Below are 14,652 nucleotides of genomic sequence, written 5' to 3' on the forward strand. Positions count from 1 at the left end.
GGGGGGGGGGGCAGAGCCCAAATATCAAGCAGGTTTAATCGGCTTGGAGCTCTTTTAACCGTACATCTATAAACAAACCTTTGTGCATTATTAACATCATTTTAAAAAATCGTAACTCCACTTGTTGATTGCCTTGATAGGCTGCATCTGAGCTATTTTATGCTCCGTTTAGGGAGCGTGATTGTGTCTGGCAAGTTGTACCGTGCGGCAAGTGTCACTCTGTATGGGAGGGTGGGGTGTGCTGGCACGGGTCGAGTGAGGTCTAAAGGAGGAGGTTATAGGGTTACTCACAGAGCCAGGCTGCGATCCATGGGAAGGGAGTGACCTAGCAGTGTGTCATGGAAAAGGCCTTGAAGAAACCAACTGGCATTAAAAGGCACAGCAGTTTCTATCGCAAGTTATCCCCAGCTCACCCTACATAGAGGCTTTTGCTCCTCTTGCCCCTTTCCAATGCCTACCCAAGACTGATGAGGGTCTTGACAACAGTGGCAGCAGTCACCCTCTCTCACATGGGGGAAAGGAGCTGGGCAGACCCCTGCCTGCCATCTGGAAGATGAATGCTGTGCTCCTGTCCACGGGGTCTTGGGGAGTGCTCCCAAGCCGAGCTACAGCACACATCCATCTGGCCACCAGCATGGCCAGTCACTCCACTGCAAAAGCGGCACTACAAGCTTCTCGCTCTGTCGTGGTGGCTTGTGTGGCTCCCCCATGGCAAAACAACTCACTTGCAGACCCTAGGTCTCCCGGTGCACGTTGCTCAGGGCAGATCATTGCCAGGGAATGGTGGGATGCAGAGTTTCCACTCACACGGGCTCTTTACCCTCGTTGCTGACAACCATTCGTCCCGGATCAGGGATGTCACAGCATGGCCATGCAGAGTCAGACCTGGGTGGCTCTTGCTCAGTGACAACGGGAACGTGATCACGTGACAGATGCACGCGACAGCTGCCCGTGGTTAGTGCCCCCACATTTTAAAGCTGGTCCACTCTCATTTATAACAAAGAATTATGAATGCTAGAGAGAAGGTGTAGCCTTAGTTTCCAGCAGGTGAAATGGCAACCCCCTTCACCTTTATGCTTACACCTCCCTCTAATAGTTAATCAGATACACCAGGTAGAGAATGTCTTGCAAAATGGCTCTGGTATTTAAGCATCTATTGTACAGTGGCAGTGCTGGCAGGCTAAGATATCCACGCCTACCCATACATGTGCTGAAAGACTGACTCGGGATCCTATTCTCCAAAAGATGCAATGAAATCATAGAAGCACAGGAGCATAAGGCTGGAAAGGACACTAAGGGAGGATTAAATGTAACTAGACCACCCCTGAGAGCTCCAGCCTGCAAGGGGCTGCATGGAGCAGGATGCAGGGGTGCCGCGTGCATATGTGCATCCTCGCACATGCAATTGGCCAAGGAATACAGCCCCTGGCAGAGGTGGACAGCAGCTCCCTGCTGGGTGGGGGTGCAGATTGAGGCGAGGGGCTGGGCCTGGGGGTGCTGCCCAGCCAGGGTGGTGCATGGGGCCCCGGGGTCAGGGTGGGGAGCAGGATAGAAGCACAGACAGCTCATCCGGAGGTCGGGGGGAGCTCCCTGCTGCTGCTTGCACTCCCAGGGAAGGGAGAATGAGGGGGCATGTGCCCCACAGATGGTAGGGGCAGATGCAGGCTGCCCACTGTGGGCTCAGGACTCCCTGCCCCGCTCCTCCTGGGAGCCCAATGCCGGCTGCGCCACTGTGGTGAGATGCCTCCTGCCAGCCCAGCAGCAGAGGCAACAGCACAAAGTTGTGCCCCCCACCACTGCCAGGCAGGCGGGGGGCACCTTGCTGGTGCAGGGCTCCTGGGGGAATGGCAGCAGGGCAGGGAGCTCTGAGCTCACAGCAGGCAGCCTGCATCCCCACCCCCCGCCATGGGCTGTGCTCTGCTCTGGCCGTGCTGCATGGAGGGGGGCTCATTTTAGCCCCCCACTCCCCCCGCAACAATAAAACTTGGTACCTATGTGCTAACATGTTTCCATCTTAAACATAGCCCACTTCTTCCACCTTTCCTCACAGACCACTGACAGCGAAGAGAGGGTTAGCAAATGTGTTCCCTTCTGGGCTCTCTCTGATGTGCTGGACCTTTCTAAAGTGCTGTGTCCCAACTGGACACCCTGCTCCAGCTGGCGCCTCATAGTACCAAGGCAAATGAAAAATTGCCTCCTGTATCTTAGATATGACCCTCTTGTCTTAGATACGATCCCAGACTGAAATTTGTCCACACCACTGACTCCCTTTTAGCTTGTGGTCGCCTATCACCCCTGATACCTCCCCGCAACACCGTAGGCTGGCCAGTTATTTCCCATTACGTATCTGTGCCTTCGATTTCTTCATTTCTCCCTTTTAGGAAAGCACTTTGCTCATATCTCTGAAGCTTCTTGACTTCAGGCCATTTCTCCAACTTGCCAAGACCATTTTGAATTCCAGTTGTGTCCCCCAAAGGGCTTACAGACCCTCCCAGCATGCCATCAATAGCACAATTTATTCTCTGCTCCTTCATCCAAGTTGTTAATGAAAATACTGAGTGGACCTGGGCCCAGGACAGACCCCTGCTGGATCCCCACTTCAAATGTCTTCCCAGCCGGGCACCCACGTTGCCCTAGACCCGTGGAACACAAACTTTTAGGGGCAGGGAAAGGGATGCACAGGGCTGAACTACTTGCTGCTGGTTCCCCATGCCACGGGCCAGACCCAGTTACTTCAGGGGACAGATGCAGGCCATAGGTTGAGCACCACTGCTCTAGACCCACTTCCCCAGCTATTGCCCAAGGAGGAACTTGTTGGAACTGGGGAGGCCTGGGCCCTGCTCTCTGGATTACTGATATGCATCAGTGCATAAATAGTGCTGGGAGCAGGGACCTCAACCTAGGGTTCCCCCATCCCACGTGAGTGCCCAAACTGCTGGACTACAGAATCATGCTCCCCCTTGCTCCCTTTCCTTCTCTTTGTCTTCCTCCTCCAGCTGCTTTTTATAAGAAAGAGATGATCCCCGTTCTTTTTCTCTTTAAAGACCATTTATAGGCCCCTACTTTCAGGGGAGTATCAGGTGCTTAAGTGGACAGAGGTATTTTTGCAACCCTGCCTCACCTCTGAGCTCAGGAGATGGGTGGATATTTGGACACACCTGTGCGCTTACCCTTTCCTACTGGCCGCCTCTAGGCAGCTCCCCTCTCAGGTTGCTTCTGAAATGCCTATTTCTGCCCTGGCACTGTGAAGGGAGCCCGGACACCTGAATCTAGGATCTGGATACCACTTGGAGGGAAAGGCACTGAAGGCAGAGGAAAAGCACCATATCAGAGGGACAACCACATTGCCGCACCAGACTTGCAGCCACCTACGTTCCTCTCTGGACCTGGACTTAAATGATAATAGCCAAAGGAGCACAGAAATCCTGTAGCAGAGCGGGTAATTGCACTCAGGTCTCTCCTGCAGCGCCTGAACCGCTGGGCCGTGCACCCGGCCCTGAGAGGCACGATTCTCTGTGCTTTACTGACAGCTTTAATGGTGGCCTTGAATTAAAGAGCTTTTAGTTTGGCCCCTCAGGTACATGTCAGAGGGTTTGTGTATCTCAAGCATCAGCTCTCCTGTGCAGCTGTCCTGCACGGTGTCACCAGGGATCTGGCTCTTAATTAAATTACACAGTCATGCCTTTGAGTGCCATGACTTAGATCACGGCACCGGAATTCCCTGCCTGTGAGTTATTAACTCAACATGGTTTGCTAAGCAGTAGTGTAACGATGGGCTGGGGACCAAAGCATGAGCCCTGGGTGCCAAATTTAGACAGGTATGGCACTAGAATGAAGCCGCTACCACTGCTGGCCCAGTCACCAGAGCTGCTGTCACCGGCCTGGCCTGGCCACTGCCGCTGCCACTGCCACCCAGTGTGCCAAACCCTGTTACGTGCTCCTGGGCACCAGTAACCCCTGCCTGCTCCAAGTCCCACTTCGCTGTTCCAAGTACTGGCAAAAAACAAAACACTTGAGGAAGACTGAGGGTCGTGTTTGCTGATCGCAGCACTTCCAGCAGCAGATGCATTTGGTTATTTTCCTGCAGGTGCTCCAAATCAGTGCAGATACACCTGTTCTTCAAACGCCTGGGCACTACAGTATTCTCCTGGGGGAAACACAGAGTGTGATTCTGCTGTCGATAGAAGTATCCGGCACCTTGCCTGGCCTTACATAGCCAGCTGATCCACAAGGCCAGGTACAGACATGACACTTTTACCAATATAAGTGATTGGAAACTGGCCTACAACTTTAACAGAACAGAAATTTGACACACAGACTAGTTTAAAAATGGCTGTGCCCAGTCTAAGATGTGGGGCTGTGCCCCCCTCCACCAAAGGATGAATACGTGTTGTGTTCGCTACTAAACTACTCCACTTACAAAAAACCATGTCACTTAGATCAATTCTGCCTTGGGCTGTTTGAATGTCTGTAACTAGCCCAAGTGCTCATTAAAAAAAAAAAAGAGAAGTATTATAATGGGCAGGACCTTTGCAGCTATGCTCCATTTCTAACAGCTGGGAATCTAGATCTGCATATGCCTTGAAGTCAATATGCCATCGTCTTTCTGCCTTCCATGCGATTGATCTGGTACGACATTAGGAGCCTCCCATTAGCTCGGGAAATAGCCCTGAATTATTAGTCAGTACTTCTACACTGCTCAAAAAGAGCTTGCACCAGAATTAGCATCTACAAAGACAGCGAGGCCGTTCGCCATTTCCGTCTACCGTTGTTCTGAAGCCAAGAAGAAAGTTAGCGGCCAATCAGAGACCTGCATTCCAAACACATTTGCTGGAACCTGCTGGCTTGCTTAAAATGCTCTTTTTCTTCCCCATTCTTAACTAAATGCCCATTATAGTAATGTTTAAAATCCATTTAAGTTCATCACAGGTGGTTTGGGGAAAGGACACTGGCTTCATCATTGTAATTAGATGATGTATTGCCCCCTAGTGGTGACACATGCTAACTAAAGACGCTGTGATTTAAATTGGATGATCCCTTTGGGAGTGTTTGAATGAGAAATAAAGGTGGAATTATTAATCTGTGAGAGCAGAATGAAATATCCCGGCTACATAAACGTTGTGCTAAGAGAGGGATTAGCCTAAGCCTGCTGTGTAGAAGCCCCTGCTGGCTGGTGCATAGCATGTCGGCCCCTTCCTGGGACTGGATATCCTGTGTTTCCTGACAGAGGACACGTGTGTAATACCTGCTGGAAGTGGAGATCCAATAGTAGCCCCCAAAATAAGCATATGCCTATTGGCAAGGCAGGCAAATTGAAGAGGAATCACAAGATTGTGGCAAAACAGCACAACGCTGATGAAGTCAGTGGATGAAGTTGGTGCTTGAAGTCCGTGGCTGTTTGCATCAACTAAGGATTCGGCTCCGCATGCCCAAAGCTGCAACTGCACACCTGAGGCACAAAACCCCTTTGCTCTACGGTGGGAAACTCTTCTCCAGGGTCTGCAGTAGGATCCCATGACAGAAAGGCAACGGGCTCTCAGAAAGCAGAGACGGGCACATCTTTCAAACCTACTACTATTGACTGAGAAAACAGAGTCACTTTTATGACAAAGAGCAATCAGCTGAGAAATTACTGCAGTTATGATGTGCGACTTCCCAGCCAAGAAAATATTCTTGCTCATCACTTCAGAGCGTCCGCTCGAACAACGGTCAGAGTAAAGACGTTTTGGTTCCCAACTGAAAACATTTGTGAAGCATTTCAGAAAAATATATGGACTTTTGAAATTTCAAATGCACGTTCTCCCTCTCTTCTCCTCTCTTTTTACCATTCGCTCCAGTAAAATTAATGAAATCTAGGTTTTTCCTCCCCTACACAAACAGAAAGATACCAGGAGAAAGCTGAGAAAATGTCTCCAACTTGGGAAACGTTATGGAGCGGTAAGAGAAGAATGACATAGTGGAGAAATCCCCGTCACACATCGCTCATTCGAATGCAGCCAGTGACAAACCCGAACTGAAAGATGCTGATGCCTGGCTTTGTTCCATACTGGAGCAAAGACATAAATAAATAAATAAATAAACATTGTTAAAAAAGGCAAAAATTGGATTATTCTGGAAAAAATAGGTTGATAAAAAAGACGTGTTTCATTTTTAGTTTTTCAAGTTTGCAGAATGAGAACACAAAATAAAGCAAACTGTAAAGTCCTTTCAGAACAAGACATTCGAACAAACCCCCTCAAAACTATCAGCATTTTTCCAGTGAAATAGAACCAGACCTTCAAACAGGAGGTCAGATCCCAGTGTGACTCTTTGTCACACTCAAGTACTTTGGGAAAAGCCTTGCACACACAGGGCCCCTCTGGGCACAACCCACCCGGCACAGCAGGCCTCAGGTTGTCTAACTCACACTCTAGCCATCAGTGGTGGAGGCTGCTGGTTCAGTGTATGAATCAAGATGGCCATCGTCATATACAGTCTACTCGTAAGTTCAATTAAAGGGATGGTTTGCCAACAGGATTTTTCTAAATCATTTTAATTATACCATTTAGAAACTGGTACAGTTAAATTGGCATGTTCCCTTTATACGGATGCAATTATAAAAGATGCATCCCCATAAATTTATGGGAATATGTTATGCCAGTATAAAGCAAACTTATAGCAGTCTAAGTGCATCCATGCTAAATGACTGCATTGATTTAATTATGTTGGTTTAAAACAAGATGCATCCCTAAGTGAAAAAGATCATTCGGGTGTGTAGAGACTGGGCCTGAGTGTGGTTTTTAAGGCTGCTTGCGGATGTTAAAGACACAAACACATTGTGCTTCACCAGCACAAGCAGCACATAACTTCAACCCAGCTCCTCAGCATCTGTATAGACTGGGTGCTTCAGAGGGGCTTTTTGGTGCTTTTATCTCAAGCTGAGTCAATCAGCTATTAGATAAAAGCACCAAAACAGCCCCACTAAAGCATCTGATCTATACAGATATTGGGAGAGCTGGGTCCAGCTAACACAATGCCTCTTCTGGTTATACACTGGGCTCAGCATGGGAGCATGCTGAGTTTAAAGTGAAGCACCATTATGTTTTGTTTTTTAACATCAGCAAGCAGCCTGATTTAGTTAATTTTGTGTGAAACATTTTGTCCCCCTCTTTGTACTTGGCATAGGAATGGCTTATAGCAGTCTAGTTTAAGTAACTGCCTCAGTGATTTAAGGCTTGAGCTAAACTGAAATAAGCTATTGAAACCCTAATGTCTATTCACAGCATATACTGATTTTAACTCTGATGTCAGTTAAATCCAGGCACCTTTCTCACCTCGCTACCCAAGTCTGTAGGGAAGTCAGAAAAAGGGAGCTTGCTTTGGGAAAAGTCAAATAAAGAGGACAGCCTTGAACTACATGCTAAGCAGTATTCCCTATTTACTGTATTTTCTCATATACAATACACCCCCAACTACAACACATGTCTGGTTTTTGGAAGGCAGAACGTAAGAACAAAAAGATTTTTCTAGAGCCGTGGTTGAGTCTGTGACATACACCAAGTCCTCCCGGGAATTGAGAGTTCAGAGAAGTGATACCAGGAAATTCCACTGACCAGCTGCTGCATCCAGACTATCCCCTGAAATGCCATCCTTCCTGGACACCCTATGTTCCCCGGAGGATTTACTCTATGGGGGAAGGAGAAGGAGACCAACCAGGGGCTGAAAATCCCACTCCCCTGCGCAACAACATGCCCCCATTGCCGAAGAACGCGTGCCCCCAGAATCAGGCTCCTCAGTCACCTGAGGACCCACAAGCCTGACGAACATCATCCTTGACTTCAAGGCACTGCCGCCAAGCTGAGTCTATGTCACATAAGGTTAGGCCCCAGACGGGTGCAAGGCCAGTCACAAGACCATTAGTTCTTTACTGTAGGCAGTGCTTCTTCTCTTTCAAAGAAAATAACTTCCCCCTTAAAACATGCACCACACTTTTGGGGAGAAAAGGTGCGTTATATGCGTATGTGAGAAAATACAGTATTTATCAGTTGTCTTTTATTGACTGTTCTATCCCTGAAGAACAGGCTCTCAGGAACAGCCCTTATAGGCCACATGTAGTGGGGACACGGGGCACGTGCCCCCCCTGAGAGAGCTCCAGCTGGTAGGGGGGCATGGAGAGTGCTAGTGCCCCACCTGAAATTGGCTCCGCCAGCAGCAGAAGTGCCAGCACTTCTGCCACCACATGCTCAACAACTGCCCCCCCCACCCCAGTCATGTCCTGCTGGTGCCCCCCCAGACTTGGGAGGCACCAGTTGCCCATGGCCCTTGCTGACCACCAGAAACTACTGCAATGACTTCACTAGCTTTTCATCCACACAAAGTTCACTTGCACCATCCACATAGAGTGGCTCATTACAGCCCAATTCATCCTGACTGCCGAGTTCAAGCTGTGATTTCCAGTGGCACTGCAGCCAGTAGATCCAAAAAAAAAAAAATCAAGACCTCCTTTTAAACCTATCATTTAACACAACTAAGTTTGGCTTTCTTATCATTTGCTTCCCATCTGAGCCTTCATTTGGTACATTTTGGTCATGTTTATAAACTGTTCTCTGGCAACCAGGAGGAAACAGAAACTTGCATTTAAAAGAAATAAACTCTCCCCTGATCACATGCTTTAATAAATACTTCAAATACTGTGAGATTTGCAATGATAACATCAGAGCTGGAAACACTGTGAATAAGGCCCTGGATCAGTCAAGCTACTACTTGTTTTCCTTTTACTTCATGCTTGATCTTGGGCTAATGTTGAGGAGTTTTTTTAACAAAAAGTGAGTTTGAGCAAACACATCTTTACTGAAGTATTTTTGCTTGAGGAAGTGAGAGAGAGAGAGAGAGCGAGTGAGCGAGCAAGCAAGCATGAGTGTCTGAACAGAATGAATTTTGCAATAACTCCTGTGTGCAAAACATGAGATTTTCTGTCTCTGAAGACTCTAGGCATAACCACAGGTGCGACTCAGGGGTACAACTTTATGGCCACGTGAAAAGTAACCATTTGACCAGAGTATGTGCCTGTCAGTAGAAGCTGTAATAATAAAGCAATTAATAAAAATGCAGCTGCAGGATTAAGCCACGACAATGCTGAGTGTGATACAGAACTAGGACTCAAGGTTGCATCTCTTAAGACAGGGGTTTTCAACCTTTTTTAACACATGTACCACTTCTGTCTCAAAGTTTCAGCTCATGTGCCCCTTTATATTTTTTTCATGTTTTTAATATTACCAATTACCCCCCCCAGATGACTCGCTCACAACTCTATCCCCCACCCTGCCCTGGCTATGCAGCACCTGTCCCAGCCCCACTCCCTCCCTCACCACGGGGGTCTCAATTTACACCCCCCAAGCCCCTTCCCTCACAACAGATTTACCAGCCAGACCTGGCTGCTCTCCAAGCTGTCGGGCCATGCTCTGGGCTGCCTGCATGCTGTGGTTTGCTGCGGCTGTGTGCATGCGTGGAGCATTTATTGGCCACATTATTGGCCACATTGGCCAAAAACACTGATTGCCGATACTTGTACATTCATTCTGCATACCCCGTACAACCTTTTTAAGTACCCCTAGGGGTACGTGTACCCTCAGTTGACAACCACTGTCTTACAACATCTGTAAAGCAAAGTCCTTACCAGAGATTGAACTGTGACCAGTTTCAATTGGAAATAAAAAGAACTGGATCTCAGATGAGACACTGGGGCCAGTTGCTACCAAAAGACAATCATTATGAACATGAAAAGTGCCCACTCAACACTGAAACAAACCCAAATTATTGCATGGTAGACACAAAGTGATTCTCTAATCCAAAGTTACGCTGGCATGCAAGTGCGGAAATAGAAACCACCGCTCAGAGTCTGAAAGTAAAAACCAGAATGACCATATGTGTTTGGTGTAAACAGCAGCCTGCAAATGCAGATGATCCAACTGGCATCTTAACTTCTCAACAGGAGAGGATGCAAAAGATATTCTTAGAAAGCAGGATGAGGTGTATAATGAATTGGTGATGTTACGTGTCATATTACATACTGATCTAGATACCAGAGTCCTAAATGGCACGCATAGTATAAAGTCCTCTTAGACCTCAGAGTGAAAGAAACGTTTGAACTTGATCACATGGTGCAAGTAGATGTTAAGCAAAAACCACTAACAAGGGGTCAGTATAAATATTGTGATAAAACCAAACAAGATATCTGTCGGCTGAAGGCAGGGAGACTAAAATAACAGAGACTCTTCAGTTAGGGATCCAAGTGTGGGGGCTTTTGTGGCCTGGCAAATGCAGACAGTACAGAACTCGACACGCTGAGCTCCCCACTTGATAGCTGAAAGTTTAAGTAACAGGACAAACTCGGCACCAGAGATACAACAATGCAATATCAGAGCTCTCTGGGGAGGTGAAGGGAATGACATTCACTGCCAGCAAGCCACTGATTCAGGGTGACAGTGTTTGTTCTACAGAGAAACAAACCAGACCAACAGTAAAATACCAGCTCTGGCTGCATGCATGTGGTTAATCAGAAGACAACCTTGGAGACAAAGGGTTACATGGAAGTGTAACCCGGGCGGTACTCCAAGAGGTACCCCCTCTCCAGTTGAAGGGATCAAAGCAGGTGCACAAGCACTGTGGGAGGTGTAGGGACTCTCCTCCCCCTATAGAGCAGAGCCAGACCACCAATGGAGACTTAACTATATACCTTTTAATGAGGGAACAATACTGGGAATGTAACAGGCATAAATCAGAGGGTATGGTGGATGCTACAATGCCCCAAGGGGGCAGGATTCAACAAAGGTTAGACACTTACAGTCATTGACAAAAACAGGGTTAACAAAATATAACACAAACAGCAGAGCAAACAATACTGGTTGGTGAAATATAAAAAGGCACAAAATACAAAATGTCAAATGACAAGGGAAATACAGGGCCTAGGAGAGGGAGAAAAACACAGTGGCCCCTTTCCACTGCAAGAAGATTTGCTTCTTGTTAACTCACTCACCCCAAATCACTCCAGCTGGGACTTGAACTCAGATCTCCTACATAGCATGCAGAAACTACTGTCACACAGTCACCAGTGCTGGCACTGCCCTTAGCTGCGAGGGGTCTTGACCTTCCTGGAGCCCTGGCCTCGCGTTGAGCTGCCTGGCCTCTGATTGGAGGAGCTGGACGCAGAGCTGAGAACCTCTCAGGTCGCTGCTCAGATCCTTGCTGGAGCTGGGGAGCCTCTCCTGCTGGCTGCAGCCTCTCCCAGGGCATCCTGGAGCCCAGTGGGGAGCCTCTCCTGCCAGCCACATGCCATGCTGCTGAGGGTCCCACTGCTGCCTGCAGGTCCTGCTCCTTCAGGCTCTTCTGGGGCACTGCCCCTGTCCCGCTGGCTCAGCTCTTGCCAGCTCTGTGAAGCTCCTTCCTTGTGGTCCCTCACTGGTCTCTCCCCTGAGTCAGCCGCGCTGCCCCTTTTATCTTCCTCCAGGTGACCCAAGGAGCCAATCAGGGGACACAGGGGGGTGAGTCTCTGGGGCCTGATTGGTGAGGAAAGGGAATCCCAAGTCCTCCAATCATCTTTTACCCCTTCAAAACCCCTGGGCTAGGTCACTGCCAGCCAGCCCGTCACAGAAGTAAACCTTACGCTCCTCCAGGGCATCTTTCTTAGAGAGCAGAGCACCGCAAAGGAGAGATCGGTACGCTATCCCCTTGTTACAGCTGGAAAAGACCAGGCTCTGGGAAGGAAGTGAGTTGCCTAACCAGCAGGTCAGTGCCAGAGCCAGAAAAAGCTTCCCAGTCTCCTGAGTCACAGCCCACTACCCATCCACTGCACCTCTGTCTGACCCAGTAAGAGTGGAGGGAATTATACACGTGGCCAGACCCCAAAACAAGGAGGTCCTGCAGAAAACCACGGGCATGACTCAGATTCATAGCTCTAAAGTGACTACGCTCATCGAGAGAACCTGCAAGGCACATGCCAGAGAACAAGCAGCCCTGTATGGGGCCCATCGCTTATAGTTCAGCCAGGGCAGATCTTTTAGAAAGGAATATCCACCCTGATATAAAGGCTTCAAGTGAGGTGGAGTTCACTGCATCCCTAGATACACGTTTCCAATGGTTACAGCTGCCTTCACTATAAGCAGGGCTCTTATTCCTGCTCTGAATTTGTCTAGCTTCAGCCATCCCAACCACTGGTTCTTGTTCTTTTTTGTGTTCATTTAAACAATCCTCTAGAAATTTTCTTCTCATGTCAATACTTATGGCTCAAGTGCACTCCCAGTCTTCTCTTTGTTAAGCATAATGTCTTTATTTTCCCATTGTAAGGCAGGTTTTTTAGCCCCTGGTTTATTCACATAATTCTCTTCTGAACTCTTTTCAGTTTCTCAACTTCCTTTTGGAAGTGAGAGCCCCAGAACTGGACACGGTATTCCAGTAATGGGGTTACTAACATAGCATTAGTGATTAGGTCCTTCCTTATTCTTCATGATGATCCCTCGATCCCTCTCTTACACAGTTCAGCATGCATTTGCCCTCCTATCTACTGCTCTTGCTGGCTATTGCCAAGGCTCCAAGTCCTTTTCTAAATCCCCCCTCAATGCAATACATATTCTTGGGACCCAATCTTGCATATCATTTTGGTGATCCTCGTTTCCCTGGCTATCTAAAGCATACAGAGTAGCTCTGCCCTGGCACTATTTTTCTGCTCTACCAGTTTTGGGGTTATCAGCAAACTTTACCAATGATCTGGAAGAAAATACCATTGTTGCCAATAAAGTTAGTGACTAAGTGCCTAACCAAATTCATCCTTAATTAGCTGCTGTTTAGCACCTCATTCAGAATGCTGCTAGAATGGCACCGAATGGCACTGGGATGACTGCAAAACGACATTTTTTTGAGAAATATATATATATATTTTTGTAAAGGTTTTCTCTGAACACTTTCTCTGAACCCTAAAATATTCTTTGGTTAACAAAGAACCTAATGATCTTGGTTAAGGCAGACTCACAAGAGCTGGGAGCCGTCTTTCCTGCAGGACACTCACACAACGATATAGGCAATGCACTCATCAGATCACATTGGACCTACACCCAAATTGACACCAAACGAACAAAAAAGTTGCCTGTTGTGCATGGTTGGTCAGCTCCAAGGTGGTGGCTTGCTGAAATTGCTTGGACAGGCTAGAAGCTACATTTCAGGAATCCGTGAAACCACGACCAAGACTTCAGATGCAGCTTATGACATAACAAGGGTATCATCATGCGGTGGCAAGTGTGAAGTCTCTGTATTGGGAATGTCTCTGTATTGCCGAGTTGCTTCCAAGAGCTCTTCAAAAAAGTACAAAAACCATAGCCCCAAGCTCCTTAGGGGAAGGGCTCCTTACTTCCCCTCTTGGTGGAAAGGGAAGCGTGCTGCCCTAGGGCACTTGTCCGTATGGGCTGGCTATGCACAATGACTCTAGAGGCACTCAGAGAGTCAACATAGCTGAGAACGTGGGGTTTGCTTTAGTAGGTGGTGGGACCAAAAGAGCCTCAGAGAGGAGAAAGCACCAAAGACCTCGTTCCAAAGAGCCACATCTCTGCTCAAGGGTCCTATGTGCTCTTGGCCCTTAGTCTTATGGGCCCTTCATGGCAGAAGACAAGGGCTTTGTGGTGGGAGCCTAGTGGATGCCACTGAGGCCTTATATGCCCAGCTCCTCACCGCTGAATCGCTCAATTAGGTGAGGACCTGGCCTCTCCACAGACTCCCTTGGGGCTGAGAAAGAGACCCCCAGATTGCTGCAACTCACAGATCCTGACGATGAGTGTGGTTCGTGCGTGGGCAAAATGGGGGGCAAGGGATGAACCTGTGGGAAACCTTCACACCAGGAACTCAAACACCTGCCCAGGGTATAGGAAAGGAAGGGCTGCCATGTGTCCCCATGTTTCTGGCTGCATCCCTTTTTCGTAATCAAGGCTTCCTGGTTGATGTGCAGCCATGGGAGTCTTGTGAGTGGCACCCGGGGGAGGTGCCTTGAAGTCTCCCAGGCTCCTGGGATCGGACCAGATTGAAAGGGTCCCAAGGTATGTACTGACCCTGTCCCTTGCTTCTGTGAGGTGGTGACTGGCAGCTGGAAGGGCCGTGCGTGTTGTGTGAGTTTGTGCCATTCCCTTACATCCCTGCATCTGCCCTGGCACTCGGAGTCAGTCATTTAGATTTGTGTTGAAACAGAGTGAGGTTAATGCCAATGGGGGGCCAAACTTCTCAGCAGCCGTGCCACAAATGAAGCCCCACATCCTCCCCAAGTGCCAGTGATCCCCTTCCTCAGTCCACTCTGCTTGCTGCTCCCTGCCTGAGCTGATGCTCGGCTTTCTGCTTCCTGCCCTACCTGCAGCTGGACTGCGTGTCTCCTCCCCGACCTGCCACATGCCACGCAGAGGCTGCCCGTGCTGCTTAGAGCACTTGTGTTGCAAACTGCTAACACCTGGTTAAAGCAGCAAACAGGGGGCTGCCATCAGGAGGGCTGCCATCCTGGTGACACCGCACTGAATGAGCAGAAAGCACAAGTGCTCCAGGCTCTAGCTGCTGCACTGCACTGCTGCTCCCAGCACGTCTTGGGGCCGTGCATCTGCTCCAAGGTGCCAGTTACAGGATCCTGGGACTGCTACTGTGATGGGA

The 14,652-nt window shown here is 48.6% G+C and overlaps 1 long non-coding RNA gene across 1 annotated transcript in view; it reads left to right on the forward strand.

Moving 5' to 3' along the window:
- The window catches only part of LOC109299427, a 19,329-nt gene extending 11,124 nt beyond the window's left edge, over positions 1-8,205 (forward strand). Inside the window, exons 2-3 of the long non-coding RNA XR_002097834.1 lie at positions 173-177; positions 8,195-8,205. This is a non-coding gene — a long non-coding RNA (uncharacterized LOC109299427). The remainder of the gene's footprint in view (positions 1-172; positions 178-8,194) is intronic.
- The last annotated feature ends 6,447 nt before the right edge of the window (positions 8,206-14,652 follow it).

Source organism: Gavialis gangeticus, unplaced genomic scaffold (assembly GCF_001723915.1).
Source record: "Gavialis gangeticus isolate Ggan-Ray unplaced genomic scaffold, GavGan_comp1, whole genome shotgun sequence".
In the NCBI taxonomy this organism is placed as follows: Eukaryota; Metazoa; Chordata; order Crocodylia; family Gavialidae; genus Gavialis; species Gavialis gangeticus.